The sequence below is a fragment of the Podarcis bocagei genome (genome assembly GCF_964188305.1).
Source record: "Podarcis bocagei genome assembly, chromosome: 1".
NCBI classification, from domain to species: Eukaryota; Metazoa; Chordata; class Lepidosauria; order Squamata; family Lacertidae; genus Podarcis; species Podarcis bocagei.
In genome coordinates this window covers 77,601,634-77,625,946 of record NC_138125.1, presented here as the reverse complement: position 1 = coordinate 77,625,946, position 24,313 = coordinate 77,601,634, and the positions used below count along the sequence as shown (strand labels likewise).

General features: G+C 46.0%; 1 protein-coding gene across 1 annotated transcript in view; it reads right to left on the bottom strand.

Moving 5' to 3' along the window:
- Positions 1–6,746, bottom strand: part of DUSP8 (dual specificity phosphatase 8) — an 85,842-nt gene extending 79,096 nt beyond the window's left edge. Inside the window, exon 1 of the mRNA XM_081205335.1 lies at positions 6,407–6,746. The gene's annotated coding sequence lies outside the window, so the exon portion shown is untranslated. The remainder of the gene's footprint in view (positions 1–6,406) is intronic.
- Between the last annotated feature and the right edge of the window lie 17,567 nt (positions 6,747–24,313).

Genomic DNA, 24,313 nt, shown 5'->3' with positions numbered 1-24,313 from the left:
ACTCCAGAGTAGTTTTCTCCCCTGTTTATTCTGCACATATTGCTATACACATCAACTTAAACTGGCCAGGATGTGTGAAACTACTGAATTTGGACCTTACTGATGTTAATGGAAGTTTTAACATTAATGGTAAATAAAATTATTTATGCACTTCCTGCCTATGTACAAAGGGAGCCTTCATGTTTCAGACCATCAGCTGAGAACCTAAAGAAATCCATCTTGTATTGCCTTTTTTCATTTTTTGGTGCTGGGCAGGAGTTCTTCATATTGGCACAGTCTATGAACCATACCTACTGAACAGCATAATGTAACAAATTGGTGCACCTTGGAGCTAACCCAATTCAAAGCCAGTCTGACAGTGAGACAGATGAAGATCCATGTCCTGTATCTTCACAGAAGCCAATGCTCCGAAAGGAAAATTACTATAATGCACATCAATAGTTTAAAGCTCATAGCAGCAGTCTCTGTCTCTGACACACACAGAGCAACTGTGGTTCAAGTGATGGGAGAGACGTCAAACAAAACTTCCGGATCTACACCAGCCCAGCATATGGTAGAGTGACTTTTCATTTGCTAACTATTTCTGGAAGAGTAGCACTTTGCAAAAGATGGGCTCTGAGTTCTGAAAGTTTTGCAAACTGTAACAGTCCAACTGAAAGGTCAGCCTTTCCCCTGCAAAGTTGATCTACTAAAATGTTTTATCTTTCTTGCTTCTGTGTCTTTCACATAATCTGGAACCAGTAAGGAAATGTACAAATCCACCTCACTTGTGGCTTAAAGAACAACAAGAAATATCTGAAGAAAAATGGGGTGACCAGGACCCCAGGTACTGGAAAAGGTATCTGGAATAGACAACTCCACCAAAAAAGATAATGAGCACGAGGCATCAAAATGACATCAAGAAAATAATTTCCAATGTCAATTATCTTGCTTCCACAATTTCTACTATTCCCATGCAGGGCACCCCTACCGCCAATTCTAATCTCACACCTATCCATTATGCCACACTGGCTCTCTGTAGTTTTAATTAATTGAAACAGTTAAGAAGCTCTTCAATAGCGTTTTACAACATTGTTGCCATGTTGGCATAAAAAGTAGGAAAGATGATTTATTGGCAGTCATGACTTAGATAGCAGTGCAAAAAATATTTGCACCGTTGATTAACTCTTTAGGTATCTTTACCATTTATGCTATTTTAATGCCTCAGAAACGTGTGTGTTTAATTTTGCAGAGTTTAATTCACTGTATTTTCTCCTCCGCTTCCCATTTCAGCTTGATTGCAAGTGATGTAAGACTCTAGTACTTTATTCCATCAACAGTCCATTAAGTCTACCATAAGAAACCACTTTGTGTCTACAGGAAAATTGCCAAAAGCCGCCTACTTTTCAGAAGCACTTGCATTTTTTCAAGTGCACTTGCTTTCAGTTTTCACTAATATGCCAGAGAATAAACTTACAGCAGTTAAACCAGCATAAATGCTACAAAAAAAACAACAACCTCAATTAGCTCACTACAAAATAAACTATGTTGGCCCACCCAGCTTCTCCACATTTAAAGAAAAAAACCATGCCAGTATAAATTTGACTGCACAATGTGGTCTAAGTCTCTATTAAATCAGCAGCAAAGATTGAATTGTCAGCCACGAGTAGAAATCAAGCCCATATTGAAATATCCCATAACTGATTTCATATAAAATAACTCTGACTAATTCTACTGATAGTCTACACTGAAACGTATAAATCAATGAATTGCAAACAGGAAAAAACCCACTATTTTTAAATAAATGAATAAACAAATGTAGTAACTGCTTGCCCTTCTATATAATGCACTGTTAAACCCAAATTTATGATGAAGTAGGCATTATGGTCCCACTGCTAGAGTGCAGTCATATTCATAAGGACAAGACTTAGAAAAACCCAATAATAGGTTCACTTCTGTTCCACTATGTTATCTTGCCCTGACTAACTTACTCCAAATGAATATTTGATGAAATAATTTTGCAAAATGGGGTGGGGAAAATGCAGAGCTTGAAGGACTAGTTTTAACTTATTATTCATTTGGATAGAAAGCATTGAAATGGCTCTGTCCTGTTGCTAAAGTGAAAGGCTGCTGCAGTTTGCAAGGATTTTATATGACCCCTGTACAAAAGTAAAATAAATAAAAATTGCAGCTTTCTTGCAGATAATTCAGTGACAGGGCCATACTTTATAAATACTCAGGGCTGTGTTTCTCTTGTTTACATGCTGCATATTTTCTCCATCTTTTTAAACAAGGATGTGAAATCTCATGCTGAAATAACAGCCTTTAAGTCGCCAGACTCTCTTGTCTTCTTTGCTACAACACACAAACACAGATGTGGAATCCACTAAGCCTGCGCAAATTTCACCATGTGAAATTAAAAGCCCAGGATGAAGGGATATACAAAGTTTCAACAAGCCATATTCCGTTCATTCCACCCTGCTCTTGTCAATGCATACCATTACCTATTTAGAGCACTTTCTAAACCATCACCCCACTTTCCCCCTTTAGCTATTCCTATGGAATAATGAATAAAGAGTGAATCTGTAGTTGCCTTTTTCCACATTTCACTAAAGACCATCTTACTACCATGTTTAACTTCATATACCATACAATATTATATGAATGTGCATGTGTGCACACACACACATACTCCTAGCCCATGGTTCTGACTGAATTCTGCCCGTGATTTGTCAGCTGCACCGGCTGCTAGTCTATTTCCAGGCCCAATTTAATGTGCTGGTCTTAAACCTTTATGACTTGTGACCACATCACCTGAAGACCACCTTCTCCTGTATCTGTGGTACAAACATATCCACACACTTAACAACTTCACTATGCCATACTGGAGAATATTCAGGGTTAAACAGTTGGAGAATTCTTGATCTTTAGAGTAGGCGTTTTCATCCTGCACAGCCAATTGTGTGGGTTTTAAAAATCCTGCTCATTACAGAAACACACTAGCTGGACCTGTGAACAAACAAAGAAGTGTTCTCCCCAAGCCCCTGTGGAGAAATAGCCCATCTACAAACAACCCCTTTTCAGCATGAGGAAATGAAATGTTGTAAGGTTCATTCATTTTCTGTCCATATTTGATACTTCCAGTACCAAGCTATGCTTCTCACCTTTATTTCTGTCAAGCCACAAGAGACACATGTGCTCAGGACGGGGAAGGTGCTGTGACCCTTCTGTTTTCTGCAAAGCATACAGCTCAGTACTGGAGTTAAACATATGCTATTTAAGGTGCTTCTGGACAGTGCTTTTCACTGCAGTGCCAGGCCAGCAACCGGGAGGCTTGTTTTGCAATCCTCTTCCTAACTCCCACCAGTCACTGCTCTCACCTGCACTGACTGCTGCTCGACATTTTAATGAGTGGCGCTCAGCACAGCTAATAAGAACTGAATCAGTGCACAGGTGCAGATGGCCGTACTCTGAATCTGACTGGTCGTTCCATCTAATTGAGAGTGGGAGAGTGTTTCCTCGTACACAATCTTATTTGGCCAATGACCCTGGGCTTTGGGGATGCTTTTCATTTTTCTTTGTGGGATTCCCCTTTGAAGCGCAGGCTCTCTTCATGTGACACACCGCAGTCTACACCGGCCTGCTAGTCAAGCTGCTAAATTGCTGCCCAGAGATTATGCTGTTTCTGAACAACCACACAGCCATGAAGGAAGGGGCGGTTTTGAATTTTCCGAATCCACAGCTTCTTAACCAACCATTTCCACCAGGGATTTATTTATTTTTAACCACTCAGCAGTTGGAAAGAGAAGATGGACAAAGGGGCCAAAGAAGAAAGAGAGGATCAGGATGCTGTGGATGAATCCCTTTGCAGCTCTAGAATGGTTAAACATATCCAAGTTGAAATCTGGTAGCCTTGTCTGGGGGACTGGAGGATGCCTGGTCCATCTTCCCTATGATGAGGTATCTGGGCCCTTTCTGTGACAAGAAAAGAACTGGAGAGGCAATCAAACTGTGTGTGTGTGTGTGTGTGTGTTTGTGTGCGAGCAAGAGAGAGAGAGAGAGAGACTGAGAAAGAGAGAGATCATCCCATGCAAGGTTTGAGGTGAACAGAAGACATCTAGCACCCAGTGCAGTGAAGCTAGCAACCCTTCTCTCTTTATTGCTCATACTGTTTCATTCAGACTTGAGCTCAGCTATTGTTCACATGCAAAACAAATCAGCTGACCTATCAAAATGTGTAATGCTGTCTGCTCAGCACACTTCCCTGGCTTGGATGCAATGACCATTCACACATAGTCTCCTTAGACTTCATTACAGACAAAGGGCATTTTCATCCATGACACTGAAAGTATTTCCTTTTTCTTTTTTGCATTCCCTGCATGCAAAATACGATTGCAAAGCCCACATAAAGTAGAATGCACATTCGGTTTAAAAACAGCTTCGTTTCCCTTACTTTCCCATTGTTCACACCTGTATACAAGTAGCACGAAAGACTAGACTGACTGCTTTGTGTCATCAGCGAAAAAAGCCATACTTTTATAAAATAGTACCCAGAGGGTAAGCCTGATGCAATGGCTAGAATGTCTGGATAAAGCAAATCAATGTCTGCTCAGCTTTACGTATTCTCAGCCTAATTTATCTCACGGGGTTGTTGTGATGCCAAGCTTCTAGGTAGTCATGCAAGCCTTAAATATAAGTTGCACTGGCCTTACCAAAAAAAGGCACGAAAAGGTAAGTTCTGGCTTGCATCGGCTAATTTACATGGGGGCTTCTGTCCCTCCACCCTGCAGTTTTTGCATTTTGACTAGCGTAATTCAACTGGGTTGTGCCAGAATTAAGCCAAACTGCAGCAAGATCTTGGGAGTCATTTGTTGCAAGCCTTCAAAACAAGGGAGTACAAGCGTTTTTATAGATGGCCGTACTATTAAGCTGATGCTTGCAGGAGCTAGGCTGAAACAACTCTTTACATTCATTATGAGAGATGTATAGAGAAGTCTTATATTTTTAATCATACTGAGATGCAGGTTGTTAATTGTGTGTGTATGTGTGTGAGAGAGATGCCTAAAGCAATGAAGCTTGGATTAGAACCTTTGCAACTGACAGCATAGTGATTTCACACCCACCCACCCAAAAAATCCATGCATTATGACAAGTTGGCAATCCCTCTCCTACAGAAAGGCCCCAGAACGTCTGCATGCAGTATTTCTTGGCCACAGCTGTATCAAATATTAATTCTGTATCGTGCAAAAAATAAAATAAAAAGTCCCCCATCTCCACCACCAAGGGGGGGGGAGGCCCTTCCTGCTCTGTTCCTGATTGAACTGAAGACATGAAATGTGGGCAAACCTTCCTGACCATTCTATTGGATGAGGTGGTTGTTGTTTTCAAACCGTCAAATGCTGAATCACAGCACACACACACACGCACTGCTGCTCCTAGTCAAGGCGCTAGCCAAGGTGAAACGCAACAGACTCTTGTTTCCTCGGGTGCTTCCGAAGCGCCAAGGAACCGGGCGGCAAACCAAACTCTTTCGGTATTAGGAAACCACAGGGCTGTTAACACCAACCTCACAAACCACAGGGGGAAAGCTTTATGGACCGTCTCTGTCTCTCTCCCCCCCCCCCCCCGCGATCCTAAGAAGAATGAGGACGCTCCGCATCCAAAGCGAGCCTTGAACATTTCTCCTCGTCTGATTCTTCCTGGAAAAGTCTCGAGGCATAACAACCACCTCTTAGCAGAAACGCACACAAACACGTCACCCCCGCCCCGGTCACAACTGCGCACACCCATATATAAGCACAGAGACTTTCCCTTCACTTCGCAGGAGCCTGCTGTTTTATTTCAGCCTAGTATAATCCGATTCTTAAAACCCTCCTGTTACTTAAACACACGTCATAAATATGCGATTCGCTGAACGCAGCTCTCCCTTCCCTGCAGCACGGCTGACTCTACTGCGCATTTTTCTGTATGCAGCATTGGAGAGGTGTTCCTCCTGCTAGAATTACACCTTTATTTATTCTTTGCAAAAACCTTCGGCACCTGCTCTACCTTCCAAAATTAGCACCACCCCACTCCCCCAGCCCCAAAGCATTCCCCTCCCAGATAAGATTACGATGCATGCACTAAATTTATGCACAGTCACAGATCTAGTAGAAGCCGGCATTACACATAGGATTCCATGGGAACGCATGCTGAATGCAGCAACATGCAGCATTCGCGTCTTGATGCGGAAGGTCCAATAAGCGTATTAAAAGCCTGGGCAGGTTGTAGTACCCACCCCGCTGCCCACCCGCCCCCCATACAAACCCTCATGGGATCTCCCGTACTGCAGTATTCTGCAGGGTAATTAAACGATATGTGGAAGTCCAGTCCCCACCGCCGCCCCCGACTCTCGCGCGGATACTTAATAACATTTAAAAACACTTACCTTCCTGGCACTTCCTCTGTACCCCAGGATCAAAGCCCTTTAAACACTCCAGCTGATTGCAGATTTCTGCACATTCGTCAGGATGATTTAACCACAATTACGAGAAGGTCGGGTGGGAAACGCTCTGGAAACGCTGGGGCAAGTGCTGATGATGCAAGATCTAGCCCTCTGCAAATACACGCGCGCAGCCACACTGAAATGCGCTCATAATGCCAGCCCTGTAACTAAGGGGCAGGCATGTATCTGCAGAAGGGGCGAGGGTAGTGTGAGGGGGGGAGGTAGCACAGATAAGCATTAACAGGGCTGAAGGGATCCAGGAAGACAGAAGGTTGCACTTTAGAACTAAAAATGAACTGAGGATGAGGTCATGCCTTGAAAAAAAGCACCTGACGTCACCCTCAGCCAATCAGAGAGGGAGGCTCAGGGGCAGGATGACGTCAGCCTCTGATCCTGGGGCTTTGGGTGCAGATTAAAGGGAGACAGGCAGGCAGAATTGCAGCTTAAAAGGGGCAATGGCCTAGATTTTCCTTCTTTGCCTCGTTCCCTTCCAGTTTTGCAAGCTCTTAAAAGGGAAATGCCCCAGCCTCGGTGGAGAAAGCTGGTGCAGAGATGCAGCACTGTAAAACAAGCCGCTCATTCTAAATCAATGTGGCATTTATTGTTGCAGGAGGGAAAGGGAGGGCTGGCTCATTTCAGCGCGCACAGATAATCCCTGCTGCTCAGAAGGAGGAACTGGGAAAGATTTTTTCCCTTGTGCCAAAGGCAAGACAAAGTTTAATTGGTTGGCTGCTGAATGAAGCAGGCTTAAGATTTTCACATCAGATGGAGTGATGTACCAAATGACCTCCAATACAAATGCATTCTTGTATCAAAACCTTAGTGGTGCTTTTTCTATATGGCAAAGAAGCACAAATGCTGGTCCTGATGACCCAGAGAAGGATAGATTTAGAAGATGAAACAGTTCCAAAATCCATATTAGGGCAACAACCTTATTAGGCCAACCAAAATATTGCAAAATAGTATCTAAGCTACTGTCACATTTTGGTTGGCATAATAACAGAAGTATTGTCCGAGTGTGGATTTTGGAATTTTTCATGCTGGCCAACACATGAAAATGCCTTTACATTTTGTGTGACAAAGTAAACAGTGTTAATAGTAATAACAGTTATTCTCATAGAATCATAGAGTTTTAGAGTTGGAAGGGACCCCAAGGGTCATCTAGTCCAACCCCCTGCACTGCAGGAATCTCAGCTAAAGCATCCATGGCATATGGTCATCCAACCACTGCTTAAAAACCTCCAAGGATGGAGAGTCATAACCTTCCAATGTGGTGTATATGTATTTTAGCATAAGCTGTAAACAAATTCAACATATGGGCAAAACATATCCAGGACTGACATCTGAATAACAAGCTTTCATAAACGCTGTCACCCTTTTAAGGCCTTTTTAGTCACCACCAGTCTTGTACTCCCTCCCCCAATTTTAACCAAAACCCAACCCCCCCCCATTTGTCACAATTTTGCTCCTCCTGATTTTCCTTGATGAGGTGTGACATACTTTAGGGAGAGTCCCTTCTGTCACAGATACTCCAGTTAGTAACATTTTACCTGAGATTTCAACACATAATCCTTTAAGTCTATTAATCCAAAACCATAAGGAATGTAAGATAAGGGAAAGGGAAGTGTGGGGGAGTGTCTTCCTTAATTCCTCCCTTGTTCAGACTAAAATTTTAATGCATGCCTGACTTTTCTCTCTGTAAATTTGTAGGCTTTTGAACTGTGATATTCTTCCAAACCAAGAGCTGAGAGAGAGAGAGAGAGAGAGAGAGAGAGAGAGAGAGAGAGAGTGTGTGTTTTGACATTTCCCTAATTTCCCTTGTGGCTGTTCTGAAGAGGTCCAGCTGAATTTTTCCAGTTCCCTCTCCGCTGCCAGTGCAGGGTTTTATTGTCAACTGAATGGCTTGGGCATACCCAGTAGCCTACATGTGCAACATTTAATTAATTTGTCAATGTTTCTAACAAATCCCAGTAGGGATTCTTTTCCCCCAAGCAAGGGTACATTTAATAGCTAGATCATCTAAATTTTATTAAGCTTGGGTACTTTACATGGGAAAATTAAAAACAACCCAACCCAAATTCTTCACAAATGTTTCGGGAAGAGCCTTTGCTATGAGGGTGTGCCTCTTAAAGGTGCAGTGGCACAACACCTTTGATTAATCGAGGATTTTCTGCAAGATGAGGGATGTTATAGACTCCCAACGCTGAAATATGGTTCCCAGAGTTACCCATCTCAGTAATATCCTTTTATTGTAAGAACATGAGGAACAACCCAACCTCACTTCCAGACGTCCCTTTGCTTCCAGGTTCCTTGGTTTTTCTTCATTTCTCCCAGTGAATGCAGCTGGCCAGGTCCTGTTGAAGCGGAGGCCTAGTATAGACCGTGGCTCACAGCTTCAACAGAAGCTGGGTTTTCTAACTCTCAGGCCCAAAGTGCTCTTTTCCCACCCCTTCCAATTCCCTTAAGGTTTTGCCCCTTTAACAATATATAGCCCCTAGAGTCCAATGTGGCATCAACAATCTCTGTCCATCTGGCCAAAGACAAAAGTCTTTTCTGAGCTCATCAGTTTTTCCTGCATAATTGCGTTTTCAAAGATGAAAGGCTGTTCTCCCCTTGAAAGCTGAGGATGCTGTGGGTTGATCTCAGGAAGCGGGATAACGGGCAGGGACTCCATTTAGGGAAGTCAGGGAACATCATCCACCCACCTCTGTTTCAGAATAAGGTCAAAAACAATGATTCCTCAGGAACACCTATCTTTCTGGATTACTCACTACATACAGGTTGACTGCTGTGATAAACCATTAAGTGGGCCTTTTTTCTTGACTCACATTTCAAAGGAATGAATCTTTTGACTCATGCTGAAGACACTGTTAAAGTTACTATAAGGTATAAAAATGTCGCTACAATTTAAAATACAGACTTCTTGCCATTATTTAATCTTGAAATATATTTAAACTAGACAGAGACCCTTAATCCTTTCCCACTAACATCTGTTTGCCTTCACCACAGCTGAAATCTGAAATGGTGGCCCTGAATGTGGAAAATCCTTGTGTGGTTGGTTCCAAAAGAGTAAGGGACATTTGCTTTATTAACATGAAAAACAAATAACACACACCCTAATAAATATTTAATAAATATTTATGTATCTGTGCCATATCTTTTCAACGAAATTATTTTTCAAGCTTCTGCAATATAAACACATAAACTACCATTCAGGATCAGGTCAAATGCCTGGCCTTCAAGCACCCAGCTAGACACCAGACTCAGAAAAGCCCAGAAGAAATTAATACCACAAGTTCAGAAAAACAGGCCACTGGACTAGCTGGACTAGTGAGTAAAACACACAATGCACACAAGAGGCTGTCGATATGAGTTTGGACAGAGGTGTAGGGGGAAAGCCTTTGATCTTTACCACTCACTTCTCCTTAATCGGGCATCAAAATCAGAAAAACACAGTTTGGGAGTGGCAAGAAAACAAGGAAAACAAGTTTGTCAAATCCAAGGTGTTGAGAGACTGAGCTAGATAATGGGTTGTTCTCCTCTACTGTTGTCAATATATGAAGGACTGTCTCCTCCTTTTGCTCAGACCCTCTAATATTGGCAGAGGGGGTCCTCTTGGTAGTTCCACTGCCCTCAGAAGTGGGAGGAATGGCAGCCCAGGAAACAGCTTCCCTTGTGGCCAGGTTATTCTTTACCTCAATTCAAGCTGAGAGGAAATGCATCATTTCATAAGAAACGCGTTTCATAAGTACTGCGTTTTCTAAGAAACAACAGATAGATATGGATTGTGGCTAACATCTTGTGAACACTGCTTACAGAACCAGTAGTGGGAGTACACTGGATGCAGAGAAAACAGGAGTGTGTGCACCACCTATGGGATGTGGGAGAGAGACTAGTTCCCCATTATTTGTCTGATTCCTGTCTGTTACTATGGGTAAAAGGGTAGGGAACTTCTCTGCAGAGCTTGCAGAAGGGGTTTCAGTTCCAGAAGCTCCCATTTGCCTTGACATGACTGGTTCCCCTGCGCCAGACCTTTCAAAAGGTGAGTGGGAGCACCTTCTCTTTCAGATTCTGCCTGGTGGGGCTCAAACACTCCTCTCCTGCTTCCCAGTTCCTCTTTCCTACAGAGTAACACTGAGTGAGTCACTGGAAGGGGTGACTGTGTTTGTGACATCAGGGTGTGCCTGTGGTTCCCCCTGTCGAGTGTCTTGGCCCTCCCCTGGCTTTCTTTTTTCTCTCTCTGGGTGGCTCTTTAACCTTTGCCCCAGAACTCTTGTCCAGGAAGCTGTGTGGGTGCTAGGCTCTGTGTCCTTCCTCCCCATTGTGTGTTTATCGTGCTCCAAAACACAGCACAAGAGCAGCATAAGTAGACCTGAGCCCTTGCCTGAAGGATGCCTGGGGACTTGGAAGGACCAAGGTTGTGCCATTGGAGCTGATCAGGAAGGAGGGTTCTTGTGGTGTTACTTTGCATGTGATGGGCATGGATTTGATATAGGGATTTGTGATGGGGAGACTCCTCATTGTCATGGGTTCACTAACTCCCTCCATGTGTGGGAAGTATAGGAGTGTTGTTGCTAGCACAATCCCTGACTAGTGAGACCTGGTAGTATTTCAAGGGACACAGAGGACTCCGATACATTAGTCAAAAAACTGTTTTGAATGAGTTATAAACATGCAACACCAGGTGGTGCTGGAGAGCAAATAAATTTCTTTGTGGTTTTTCCAAAGAGTTTTACCCCCAGGTGTAGATCCACCCAGAGGGTGTGCTTAACTCTGGATGTGGATTTACTCCTTCACCTCCCAAACTGAGCATGCATATGACATGCCCTATCACAGAAGAACTGCTTTCTCCCATCTGGGATAACTGGTACATAGGATAGTTCCACTAGGGCTGTTAGACCCACGGCCTAAATGGAAAGGCAGAATTCCTCTAATTAGCCACAACTAGGCAAACAACTGTGGATGCTGCCATATTTATGCCCAGATCCACCATGAGTGCTCTGTGCAATCTGGTTGGTCACTACTGTGGAAATCCATTTAATATAAAGTTCTTGGGAAATGGACCTTGCTCTGATCCAGAAATGCAAGTCGTGTACTGTACAATGGTACCTTGGGTTACAAACGCTTTGGGTTATGTGTTTTCGGGTTGTGGACCGCGGGAAACCCGGAAGTACTGGAAAGGGTTACTTCCGGGTTTCGTCACTCGTGCATGTGCAGAAGTGCCAAATTGCGTCACGCGCGTGCGCAGACGTGGCGCTGCAGGTTATGAACGCTGCGGGTTACAGATGTGCCTCCGTCACATCTGCAACCCAAGGTTCCACTGTGTATTTAAGCAGATTGTGGATTGTTCTGAAATAAGACAATATGCTGGCTTTCATCAGACCACCCTTTTACAAATTCTTATGCTCAGTGTGCGTGTGCACATTCAGCAAGGAGAATACATATGGAATCCACAAGACAACTTAACCGTTTAAGCTGTGCTGAAGCAAAACAGCAAGGGTCTTGCTTTTATCAGGAAGCAGCCTTTCCCCTGGGGAAAAATGGTGGGTGTAGCCAAGATTCATAAACAACAACAACAGGGAAAGGTATGTCAATGGAGACAGGGAGTGAAAAACCCATGCAGGTTTAAACTGACCTTGAACTGCTTTTGAGCCTCCCTCAGCCTATTTGTGGATCAGCTTTGGGGTGCTAGATTAGATAGCAGTTTTTGTCAGAACCCCAGTCTTGAGGAGCAGTCCTCACTCCAGCTGCCGACTCAGAAGTGCAGGCCAGACTGGACCTTTCAGGCCAGTAGTGCAGGAGCCAGAGGTGCTAGAAGGCAACCCAGGAAGCAGCATCATGCCCAGATGAGAGCCACACACCATACCCTTCAAGCCTTGCCCCTCACCAGGAACTGTCTCCCTCTATGTCAGGCACCTGCAGCTCCATGCTGACCCATTTGTAGAGATGACTCAACTGGAGTCAGAAAGGGGAAGGAGTAGTAGACTGTAAGCTGGCCAGGGCCAGCCCAATACAGTTTGGCACCTTGAGGCAAACCACAATACGGCACCTCCCTCCCAGACAGGGAAGAAGGGCTGTGAAGACCTACACCCAGGAGCAAAGGGGGAATAAATATCTACATCAGGAACAAAGGGTGGGGAATAAAATCAGCCTTCCCCAATGGCTGAAGTGGGAATCAAAGGACATTACAGGGGGGAAAGGGGGCCTGTTCTGAATCATGCTGGGCAGCTGCAGAGCCCAGGAGACCCCAAAGAGCAGCTCTAGGGGGAAGAGGAGACCAGCGGTGCCTCCTATTCCCTGAGAGGCTGTTGTGGAGGCAACTGCCGAGGAGGCAGAAGATCATCCCTCCAAGAAGCATGCAACAGCTGTTGCTGACACTGCGACAGCAGAAGCAGCAGGGGGGGGTGGTGGTGCATTCCTTGGAGGCTGGATTCTGTGGATCCTGCTGCCCAAGGTGGTCGTCTTGCCTTGCCTCATGAGTGGGCAAGTCCCTTGAAGATCTTCCATTCCTTAAGGAGCCTGGGACGGGGTGGCCTGAAAGCATAAAGCCAACTTGGATGGTTTAAATTGCTCTCTTGAAGCTTTCCTTGATATTGCAACTCCTATGAAACTACTTGCTCTATACAAGATCCTTATCAAGATCAGGAGAGTCTTGGACCAGGCATCCATCTTCCTATTTGGGGGAGAACACCCTGAATTTATCTCACCACAACATTAGAGAATTCTACATTTGTTAAGTACAACTATGGGCCTGACTGTTGGGCTGAGAAAATGTCTAAAATCAATTGAAGGACAAATTAAATGTGCTGCGGGAGGCCTCGGAGCAGGGTTACTTGCATTTGCAATGCTAATCAGCAGCCCCTCGCAGGTGCTTTGAATACTGGGTCTTAACCCTGTTCTCCATCAGTTCACCAGTCTACATTGTAGGGTTGCAGTTTGCTGTGCAAGGGTTAAAAAAAAAGGCAGACGTATGATGCATGTGCCTGTGTTTTCCTGTGGTGGAGCTAATAGCAGCACTGGTGGGTGAGTGGTTTTAGATCACAGAAAAAGGGTTCTGACCTCCTTTCTCCTGCAGCCCTTCCCTACTTTCTCCACGCAGTGATAGTCACAAGCAAATGGTGGTATTACATAGCTTCCATCATTCACCCTGGAGTGCCACCCACAAATGTATCCATGACAATGCACATTGAACAGATGGTGCATTTACAAATACACTTAAGCTTATGGACTGGTTCCGAACTATCCTTTTTGTGAATGGAACGGAGCTCACATTCATGAAATTGGACTTTCCCACCCCCTTTCCTTTTGCAACTCTCCCTGCTTGAGAGGGGTTGGAATAGATTGTGTAGGAGCTGCTGATGGAGGAGGGAACTGGTGGTTGTTCCTTATGTGAATGGCATTGAAGTGTAGGTTCCAAGCCTAAGACAACTCAGCATTTGGTTCCTTATTCACTTTTCCAGCAGGAGCCTGAAGCACATATGGTCCTTCATAACTTTTGGGGTTCTTTACCATTCCTTCTGGGAATTGGCGGTGGAGGGGGAATTGGTGAACCCAGTAACCGATAGGGCTTTCATTGCCACTGGAAGTAGTAACAGATTTATTTGTTTAGGTGTCAGTTGCCAGCTTTTCCAGCAGAAATACATAATTTCACATTGTGATCTCCTGGAGAAAGAGATAGAGAAAGAACCAGTGGTAAGGTTGATGGCCTTTGCATAAGAACAGTGGAGTCATTCAAAGACACTTTCTCCCAGCAAAAGAGAATCTGCCAGGCGAAGTTTGTCCATCTAGTGTCTCTTTCAGCAGTCTTTTTTCCACAAGCAGTCGGAGGGGTGAACCCCCAAAACCCATTTAGTTCAACTTCAATTTCATGGCAATACTAATCACATTGCCAACAGTGCATTGAAGTTCTTTTTAAAAAGGTTTTATTGATTTCCAATATATAGCAGCAATAAAATAAAATAAATTTTAAAAAGTGAGAGAAAATGCAAAATAAAAACCCCAATTTACACCCCCCCCACCCACTCCAGGACTGATCAGTCTATTTAAGTTTGCCAAAGTTCAGTCTGTGATTTCGGTGGTTGCCATTCTCCAGGGTTATCAGTAAAGTATTTCATAAAGGGATGTTATATTTCAACAAAATCATCTACATCATTTGTGTAATTGAAGATCTTGATGTGTGTGTGTGTGTGTTGCCAAACCTGCAGGCACTGAGGCATGTACAACGAGAGGTCATTCAGTGCAAAGATCTTAGAAGCAACTGAAGAGCTTGATGTCTTTTGGAAAGTGGCAAAACATCTTTATATTAGCATTACCAAAAAAAAAAAAAAAAAGGATTCTAGTGACTACCAGTTATGCAAGCTCTTCACTCACCTAACAAGTTCTCCGTCCGCGGCATCCACAAATGACAGGGAAGAAGACAAATCTCCTGTGAAGAGTACATGAAGAGTCAACCTAGTCCCAGGGCCATGAAAAATGATGTAAGAGAAATGAAACATTCAGAGGGCTTGTGTTCCAAAGGCCTGTTTGGGGTGCAAAAAATGTAAACAAATCCATTTCAGGTTCTTCTTCCCTGACTACATAAAGATTGCACAGTCTGAGGGGGCCCTCTGCCTGCCACATCAATAACGCTTTCCAATAAATGCTTTGTTACCTCAGGCAGGATCTATGGAAGCCCCACACTGTGCAAGGCAATAGTTGTGTCGGTTAGCACAAATGGATATGACTACAAGCACAGCCCTGAAGGAAGTGGCAGACCTTAAAGTCAGGTCCGCAAACAAGTGGGAGCTTTTTGTTGTTCAGTGAGGGCAAAAACATTTATACACAAATTGACTTTGATATAGGTCACCATTGTGTTCTTATGGACTTCCTATTTATTTCATTTAGCACAAGGGGTGTCATTTGTATTTTTTTTACCTCAGGCACTAGAAATGGACAGCCTTGCCCACAAGTGGCAAAGGTGCCATCACTCTTTCGGCTCGGAAGGCAACTGTCTGAATGCTGCTGCTTCTTCTTTGGCGATCACTCATAGCCGAGTAAGATTGTCTTCCATAAACACGGTTTTAACAATGAGTCCGTAAGTGACTGTGGAAGCCAATTCTGGATCCACACATCCTTCCACAGTGGGAACATTGGTTCCCGGGTGGGAGTTGATCACGGTGTGGATTTGCCAAGCGTGCCTTCCTCTTAGCACGTTTCTCCCTTGCGTCCTGAGTTTGAGTGTCTTCAAAGCCCATGACACCTTTAGTAAAGGCTGTTCTCCAACTGGAGTGCTCGCAGGCCAGTGTTTCCCAGTTGTTGGTGTTTATATTACTTTTTTAAAGATTTGCCTTGAGACAGTCTTTAAACCTCTTTTGTTGACCACCAGCATTATGCTTTCCATTTTTAAGTTCGGAATAGAGTAGTTGCTTTGGAAGACGATCATCGGCACAACATGACCAGTCCAACGAAGTTGGTGTTGAAGAATCATTGCTTCAACACTGATGATCTTTGCTTCTTCCAGTACACGGATATTAGTTCGCCTGTCTTCCCAAGTGATGTGTAAATTTTTGGGGAGACACCATTGATGGAATCTTTCAAGGAGTTGGAGATGGCGTTTATAAGTGGTCCATGTTTCACAACCATATAGTAAGGTTGGTAGTACAATAGCTTTGTAAGCAAGCATTTTGGTTTCCCTGCGAAATGCACAGGTATTCCGGAGATAGAGTTATTTCCTTTGCTTGTCCCTCCATGCCATCTTCTATCCAAGAGTGGCTGTGTCTTTCTCACAGAGCAACCATGGGCAGAGTCACTTAAGAATGAATAGGCCAGGGTGGGGAAGATGAGGAATGGAGTTGGCACCTCCTAGGCCTAGCTCAGCAGTAAAGCAGCCACAATTTGCATGCCAAGGGTCTTGGATTCCTCAGGATGGAAGAATCAGATAGCAGGTGATGAGGGTCTGCCAGGCAGGCAACACTGGATTAGATGGGTCAACAGGGAGGTAGCTGCCTTATGCTAGGTCAAACTGTGTTCACTGATACTTGCTACAGGGGAGAGACTGCTGGAACAGTCAAGGGGTAAAGTTTTTCACCTGCCACGGACCCTTAGAAGAAATTGCTTTTTCCCTTTGCTCTCACTGACATCCTTTTGCCTTTTTTTGGCAGGAATATGAATGCATTTGGTTTTTATTACTTTTTGAAATGTTAACATTTTGTTGCCTTGGATTTTGATAAGCTGCACTGTTCATTTTTAAATTTTGTATTTGTATAACTTGAAGAAGAAGAAGAAGAAGAAGAAGAAGAAGAAGAAGAAGAAGAAGAAGAAGAAGTAGTAGTAGTAGTCGTCCATCTTCTAGGAGGGATGTATGGCATATCTTGGAAGGTAAGGTGGGGACCAAAAGCAGTTAGTTTCTGATGTGGTTTCACTATGTCTTCTCAGGCAGAATGTACAGGAAGTTCTTCCAAAGCCATAATGAGTAACAAAGCACTCATGCTGAAGGTGGTTGAGCAAGGTGACATTTGGAAGATATCCCCCCCCACACACATTGTGTTGGACTGCTTCAAACTTGTGAGTGCTGGGAAGGCATTATTGCAGACGATGTAACTGCTCAAATTTCCTGATGCTGGCAGTGAAGACTCGGGGTTGCGAATATGCAGGGGTTGAGGCGACACTTGCAAAAACAGGCAAGAGGTAGAGGAAATTAACTTCTCCTAGGTCTGCTGTTATGAAAATGCACTTCCCATGACTGTACACACACACACACACACACACACACACACGGGTTACTTCATACTTTGAGTCAGGAGTGTGTGTGGCTAATGAGAAACAGCCTGTGAGAATCTACGGGGAAGAGCTGGCGCCTGGGAGAAAACTGTGTGATGAAAGCAATGGCGCCACCTTCCTATCACTTTAAGAAATGTCTTCTCATTTTAAGAAATTCCCTATCCATATACATACAGTGTCTAGCAAGAGCAGGAGGGAAAGACTGCCTTGGGTTTGCAGTTTCCTAAAGCTATTTCCCTGAGCTACCAAGGTGTTAAGTATTGCTATTTTGCTACATGCTGGAACTGGTGAACCCAAAGATCCTCTCTTAGCGATTGCATCCCTCTCCCATAGCCCCCTTCTGGAAAACAGCATAAAAGTAAGGTGGCTTGAGTATGTCTTTGTCTCTGTTCACCCTGAATATGGCTTATTCCTTGTCAGGGCCTCCGAAGGAGTCCAGTGCATCTCTGCTGTAAAGGATGCAGAGTTTTATGTAAATGTTAAACTGACTTAGAAACTGTGCAAAAGTTAGCTAGAAAACAAATTGCCATTTATTTTCTTTTTCTGCAGTCTCCGACTCCTCTTCCTCTTTTGTCTTGAATCATTTAATAAGCAACTGGAATTATAGGCCAGGAATTGAAGAAGTACAGTATTGTGCTACCTCACAGGTTTGGCCTTACTCAGGTGCCAAGCTATTGTGGGTTATATGCTACTCATTTGTATGGAGGGATAAACAGGAGTTGCAGGGTGGGGTCTGGGCTGGTGGCAACCAGTGGACCTGATAAGCATTACTTCCATAGTCTCAGGAAACCCCATAGCTCTGAAACCCCACCACCTTCAAAGTCAGGGGAACCTAGGAGGTGCTGACAGTCAATCACACACAAGGAGCTGCCCAACCTGTCCTACCTCACAAGGTAGGTGGGGACATGTGCTTTTTCATAAGGGGTCAGCACCCTCCCACTCGACAATACTCCTTTGCAAGTGTCCCCCATGCCCAGTTCAAGGAAAATGCTGGGTTGGCAACTCTGTGTTTCCCCAGGTGTGTCCAAACTTTTTTCAAAGAGGGCCAGATTTGATGAAGTGAAGGGCAAAAGTGAAGAGCTGACCAAAGGGCCGACCTTTTTTAGGATTGAAGTTGTTGAAATAAACTGCCACAGGGGCTGCATTAAACTGACCGGCCCCCGAAATGGACATTGGACACACCTGCCTTATAATGTACAGCTCTGCTCACAGCACATGTAAAGATGGTGGATTTTCTTCTAGTGTTAAGACACTGGTAAAGCTCTGCACTCTCCTCAGGTCTCAGAGAGAGAGGCAGAATTCGTATCTTTGCTTAATATATACTCTCTTGTCCCACTATACACAACCACTACCCTCTCTGTGCTGTTGCCTACACACAATCCTGTGCCTCAGTTTGCCTGTTTCTCTCTCTCCCATTCTATGCCACTCCAGCACTCTTTTCCTGGTACTGCCCTGGCTGTGGGTATTTCTAGGCACAGGTCTTAAAGTGAGTGCTTTTTAGTTTTGGCTCAGTCCTTTACCGCTGAATCGGAGCAAACCACAATATGTGGGAAACCTGAATTGTTGTTGTTTGTTCCAGTTCAGCATTAAAGAGCGAGTTTTTGCAGGGAAAGCCCTGGGCAAAAAGAAATAACTCTGGCATAGCACTTTAAAGCACAGACCTGTGCCTAGCAAGTGCAGGGCAAGAGGTAAGTGGAGATGAGCACCATGTTTGTTCAGAGCCAGAATCACCATTTCTTGGACAAGAACTGTTGCATGCATCCCTTTACTAAGTTTAGATCATAAGTGATGATGCCTCAGGAATGCCTGTCGCTCTGACCCGCCCACAGCAAGAAATCCTGCAAAGTGCCCCAGCCGTCTCCCAGTCTTCACCAATTCCACACTCACCCCATGAATCTCTTCAAGAAATTGCAAAAACAAATCACAGCACCTTCTAGAAAGTGTTTAAAAAAGGAAGGCAGAATCTTGTATGACTTCTGTGCTGCACTGTATAATCAAAAACTTTCTGGCTGGAATGATCATTCAGGTGTTATCCTTTGAAACAAAAGAGGAATGGCTTGTCTTGCTAATCCTTAGCTATTGTTCTTTTTCAAAGAATCTACAAAGGAAGTTTACTTACAGCCCTGATCCTGCCCCTCTTCCATTGTTGCTGTGTACTTCTGAAAGTGTGTGTGTGTGTGTTGCTGGCATTAACATCATTACTCATGATACACGCATGGGTACTCCTCTCAAGTGCTCTGTAAGATGGGGATGCAGAGGGTTTGTCTATTACTAAGAGCCGGCAGCCAAAAAGTAAATAAATGAGGAAATGTGAAATTTAGCCTAGTCAGTCCCACTGGTTCTTGACCTTTCCTCCTTCCTCTGGACTGACCATCAAGGTTTTGCAGGGACCACAGGAACCGTGACAGGCCAAATTCCTATCAGAATGTTCCATTTTGTGCCTCCTATTGTTTTCCAAGTCAAATGCAATATTTCCAATTTCTGCACTGTTTCATGTTTTTTTTAAGCTGCTTTTATTATATTTTGCACAGGGCCTTGGAACACATATATCTGGATTAGGGAGTAATAAAATAACCCCAAATTTAATAACAAATTAGCAACTAATAAACAACAACATAGGATGTAGTCCAACACAGAGCTATTCACATATTAATCCACCAGACTTAAATGTGCCTAACTCTGTGTTGGATTGTGAGTGCCGGCTGAGTATTTGTTATTCTAAACAATTATCTAGAGTTTATGGGATAGGTGTACATGCCATATGTGCAGTATTCTTTATTTAAAATAGGATGACTATATTTGGCCCATGTCATTATCATTGCTAACATCACTGTAGCTTTTATGAGGTATGAAACAGAAGTATAAATGATCACAACAAATTCTGTTATGATAGTTTCATGTTTTGCAGTTTAGTCTTGAATTTCTCCCTGAAAAGATGTTTGGGCAAGACCTCCTTTGAAGCCTTGAAAACCCTCTGCCTTAAACCCAAAGGTGTGGAGGCAGGGTGCAATTTCTTTGTGATCAAGGAAAGGCACTCTGCATAGGCTTAGGGACTGTTTGTTTCACTATGTCTTCACATATTCCTGAATTTACTGATGCTGAGCCCTGGCAACAACATAAACCACAGAAGAAGAAGCTGGGGGAAAAATCATTCAGCATCAGAAAGTACAAAACTTATGCAGGGGTTACATTTTAGAGATGGCACCTAAAGCCAAAATTGTGTATGATCAAAACACATTAGGGTCAATGGCGGGTGGGATTGCCAAAGTCTTTTTCCCCCACACTTCCTTCTGCCCCCTATCTATCATCTATCTATCTATCTATCTATCTATCTATCTATCTATCTATCATCTATCTATCTATCTATCTATCTATCTATCTATCTATCTATCTATCTTGCCAAGTATATAAAGCTGAACGCACACAAATTAAACGTGCTTAAGTTGTGGGCTTACTGTACTATAATATACTGTATAGTAGATAAACTGTATCAAAGTCCTATATACCGTATTTTTCGCACTATAGGACGCACTTTTTCCCCTCCAAAAATGAAGGGGAAATGTGTGTGCGTCCTATGGTGCGAATGCAGGCTTTCGCTGAAGCCTGGAGAGCGAGAGGGGTCGGTGCGCACCGACCCCTCTCGCTCTCCAGGCTTCAGGAGAGCCCCACCGCCAGCCCCACAAGCTCGGGGGACAGCGGGAGAGGCGCAGTGCGCCCTTCCCGCTGTCCCCCGACTTGGTTAGAAGGCTGGCGGGGGGGAGCCTGCTCCTCCCCCTCGCCAGCCCCGCAAACTCGGGAGACAGCGGGAGAGGCGCAGCGCGCCATTCCCGCTGTCCCCCGACTTGGCTAGAAGGCTGGCGGGGGGAGAAGCCTGCTCCTCCCCGTCGCCAGCCCCGCAAACTCGGGAGACAGCGGCAGGGGCGCAGCGCGCCTTTGCCGCTGTCCCCCGACTTGGCTAGAAGGCTGGCGGGTGGAGAAGCCTGCTCCTCCCCGTCGCCAGCCCCGCAAACTCGGGGGACAGCGGCAGGGGCGCAGCGCGCCTTTGCCGCTGTCCCCCGACTTGGCTAGAGGGCTGGCGGGGGGAGAAGCCTGCTCCTCCCCGTCGCCAGCCCCGCAAACTCGGGGGACAGCGGCAGGGGCGCAGCACGCCTTTGCCGCTGTCCCCTGACTTGGCTAGAAGGCTGGCGGGGGGAGAAGCCTGCTCCTCCCCGTCGCCAGCCCCGCAAACTCGGGGGACAGCGGCAGGGGCGCAGCGCGCCTTTGCCGCTGTCCCCCGACTTGTCTAGAAGGCTGGCGGGTGGAGAAGCCTGCTCCTCCCCGTCGCCAGCCCCGCAAACTCGGGGGACAGCGGCAGGGGCGCAGCGCGCCTTTGCCGCTGTCCCCCGACTTGGCTAGAGGGCTGGCGGGGGGAGAAGCCTGCTCCTCCCCGTCGCCAGCCCCGCAAACTCGGGGGACAGCGGCAGGGGCGCAGCACGCCTTTGCCGCTGTCCCCCGACTTGGCTAGAAGGCTGGCGGGGGGAGAAGCCTGCTCCTCCCCGTCGCCAGCCCCGCAAACTCGGGGGACAGCGGCAGGGGCGCAGCGCGCCTTTGCCGCTGTCCCCCGACTTGGCTAGAAGGCTGGCGGGGGGAGAAGCCTGCTCCTCCCCGTCGCCAGCCCCGCAAACTCGGGGGACAGTGGCAGGGGCGCAGCGCGCCTTTGCCGCTGTCCCCCGACTTGGCTAGAAGGCTGGCGGGGGGAGAAGCCTGCTCCTCCCCGTCGCCAGCCCCGCAAACTCGGGAGACAGCGGCAGGGGCGCAGCGCGCCTTTGCCGCTGTCCCCCGACTTGTCTAGAAGGCTGGCGGGGGGAGAAGCCTGCTCCTCCCCGTCGCCAGCCCCGCAAACTCGGGGGACAGCGGCAGGGGCGCAGCGCACCTTTGCCGCTGTCCCCCGACTTGGCTAGAAGGCTGGTGGGGGGAGAAGCCTGCTCCTCCCCGTCGCCAGCCCCGCAAACTCGGGAGACAGCGGGAGAGGTGCAGCGCGCCTTTGCCGCTGTCCCCCGACTTGTCTAGAAGGCTGGCGGGGGGAGAAGCCTGCTCCTCCCCGTCGCCAGCCCCGCAAACTCGGGGGACAGCGGCAGGGGCGCAGCGCGCCTTTGCCGCTGTCCCCCGACTTGGTTAGAAGGCTGGGGGGGGGAGCCTGGTTTTGCGGGAGGCGGGGGAATCCCCCGCCTCCCAGGAAAGCCAGGAGAAGCCGTGCAGCCCTTTTAAAAGGCGCGTGGCTTCTGCCGGTTTTGCGGGAGGTGGGGGAATCCCCCGCCTCCCAGGAAAGCCAGGAGAAGCCGTGATCTCTTTAAAGGGTTTGCACGGCTTCTGCGGGCTTTGGGGAGAGGTGAGGGAATCCCCCCACCTCCCAGTAAAGCCAGGAAAGCCCTGTGCAGCCCCTCTGCCAAGGAGAGGCTGCACGGGGCTAAAGGGGAAGCCAAAACAGCGAGCGGGATCCATCCCGCTCGCTGCCTTGGCTTGATCCATAGCTGCACGCAACCCCTCCGGCAGGGAGAGGTTGTGTGCAGCCTGTACGCTGCTCTTTGGGGCTGTGGGGGGAAAAAAGATTTTTTTTCTTGAATTCCCCCCCTAAAAACTGGGTGCGCCCTATGGTCCGGTGCGCCCTATGGTGCGAAAAATACGGTATAAGCTGTAAAATATATAGACTGTAATGAGAAACGAAAGCAGTCTCTGCTGACCTTGGACTGGGATTTTCCTTCATTGTGCAAATATTTATTACATGCAAATAAAAAATGGACATTGGTTGCGCCCCTCTGCTTCCTGCTTCTAATATATTTCTGTGATTGCCTTCAATACTGGGAAAAGTGGCTTGATCCCCTTCTGTTTACACAGGAGTGCCAACAGCAGCAATAGGAACAGAGGAGAGGTGGGCCCGTTTCCCCTGCTAATCAATAACCTGAAAGCAACAATCAGCTTCTGCTGCAAAGACATTCCTCACTGCAGAGCAAAAGGCAAGGACTAGAGAGGGAAGTGTGTAGCAATATTCCAACGAAATCACAAATCAAAGCCTGCATCTTGCTGCTTCTCGGGTTCTGAAATGCTAACCTTCTGACAAATGGAGCAAGCAGTCAGACATGAAAGACTCTCAGATCACTGGAGCAATAAGTAAAACAAAAATATGCACGTCAATGGGATGAGAAAAATGCAACAGCAACAGCAACTGTAGCAGCTACAGTACATCTCTTCTCAGACCTATCAGGCTAGAACATTTCTCCCTGGAGAAAGTCTGCAACCCGGCAGGGGGAGACCAGTTTGTATAATTGTTTAGCCTATTTGCCTCATGTAGCACATCCTAATACAAAAGGTGTTAGGTTTTATGAGCTGGTTCTGTCTGGTTCAGAAACCTGTGTATGGCGGGATACAGGTGGATTCTGTATGCTGCAGCTAGCTCCAGCAGCATAGGAAGCTCTATGTGTGGAAAGAAATGTGCAGACCCACCCCTTCCATTGCAATGAATGGGGAAGCTGTTGTACTATATCGACAAGCCTGTGTGTTATTAAGATCTTACAACTGCTATTGACTATACAGTGGTACCTCGGGTTACACACGCTTCAGGTTACAGACTCCGCTAACCCAGAAATAGTGCTTCAGATTAAGAACTTTGCTTCAGGATAAGAACAGAAATCGTGCTCCAGCGGCGCGGCGGCAGCGGGAGGCCCCCTTAGCTAAAGTGGTGCTTCAGGTTAAGAACGTTTCAGGTTAAGAACTGACCTCCGGAACGATTTAAGTACTTAACTCGAGGTACCACTGTACAGTACTGGATAGTAGGCATTGCTGTTTTGGTGCAAACCACTCTGTATTCTGTTCCAGCTATTCATATTTTAGTATCAGCTAACCAGGTTCTTTGTGAATATGCCATATTTGCCTAATGAGATTGGAATATACTCTCCCTTGCTCTGCTCTCCAGCTCCCTGAATACGAATGTGCACGTGACTATGACTAGTTACATGCGGACACACACAGCCTCTCATGCTGTCCTTGCATTTTGCCAACACGGAATTTGGACATCCTTGTCTTCGCAGAGCTATTATCTGTAACCTGTCCTTCTCC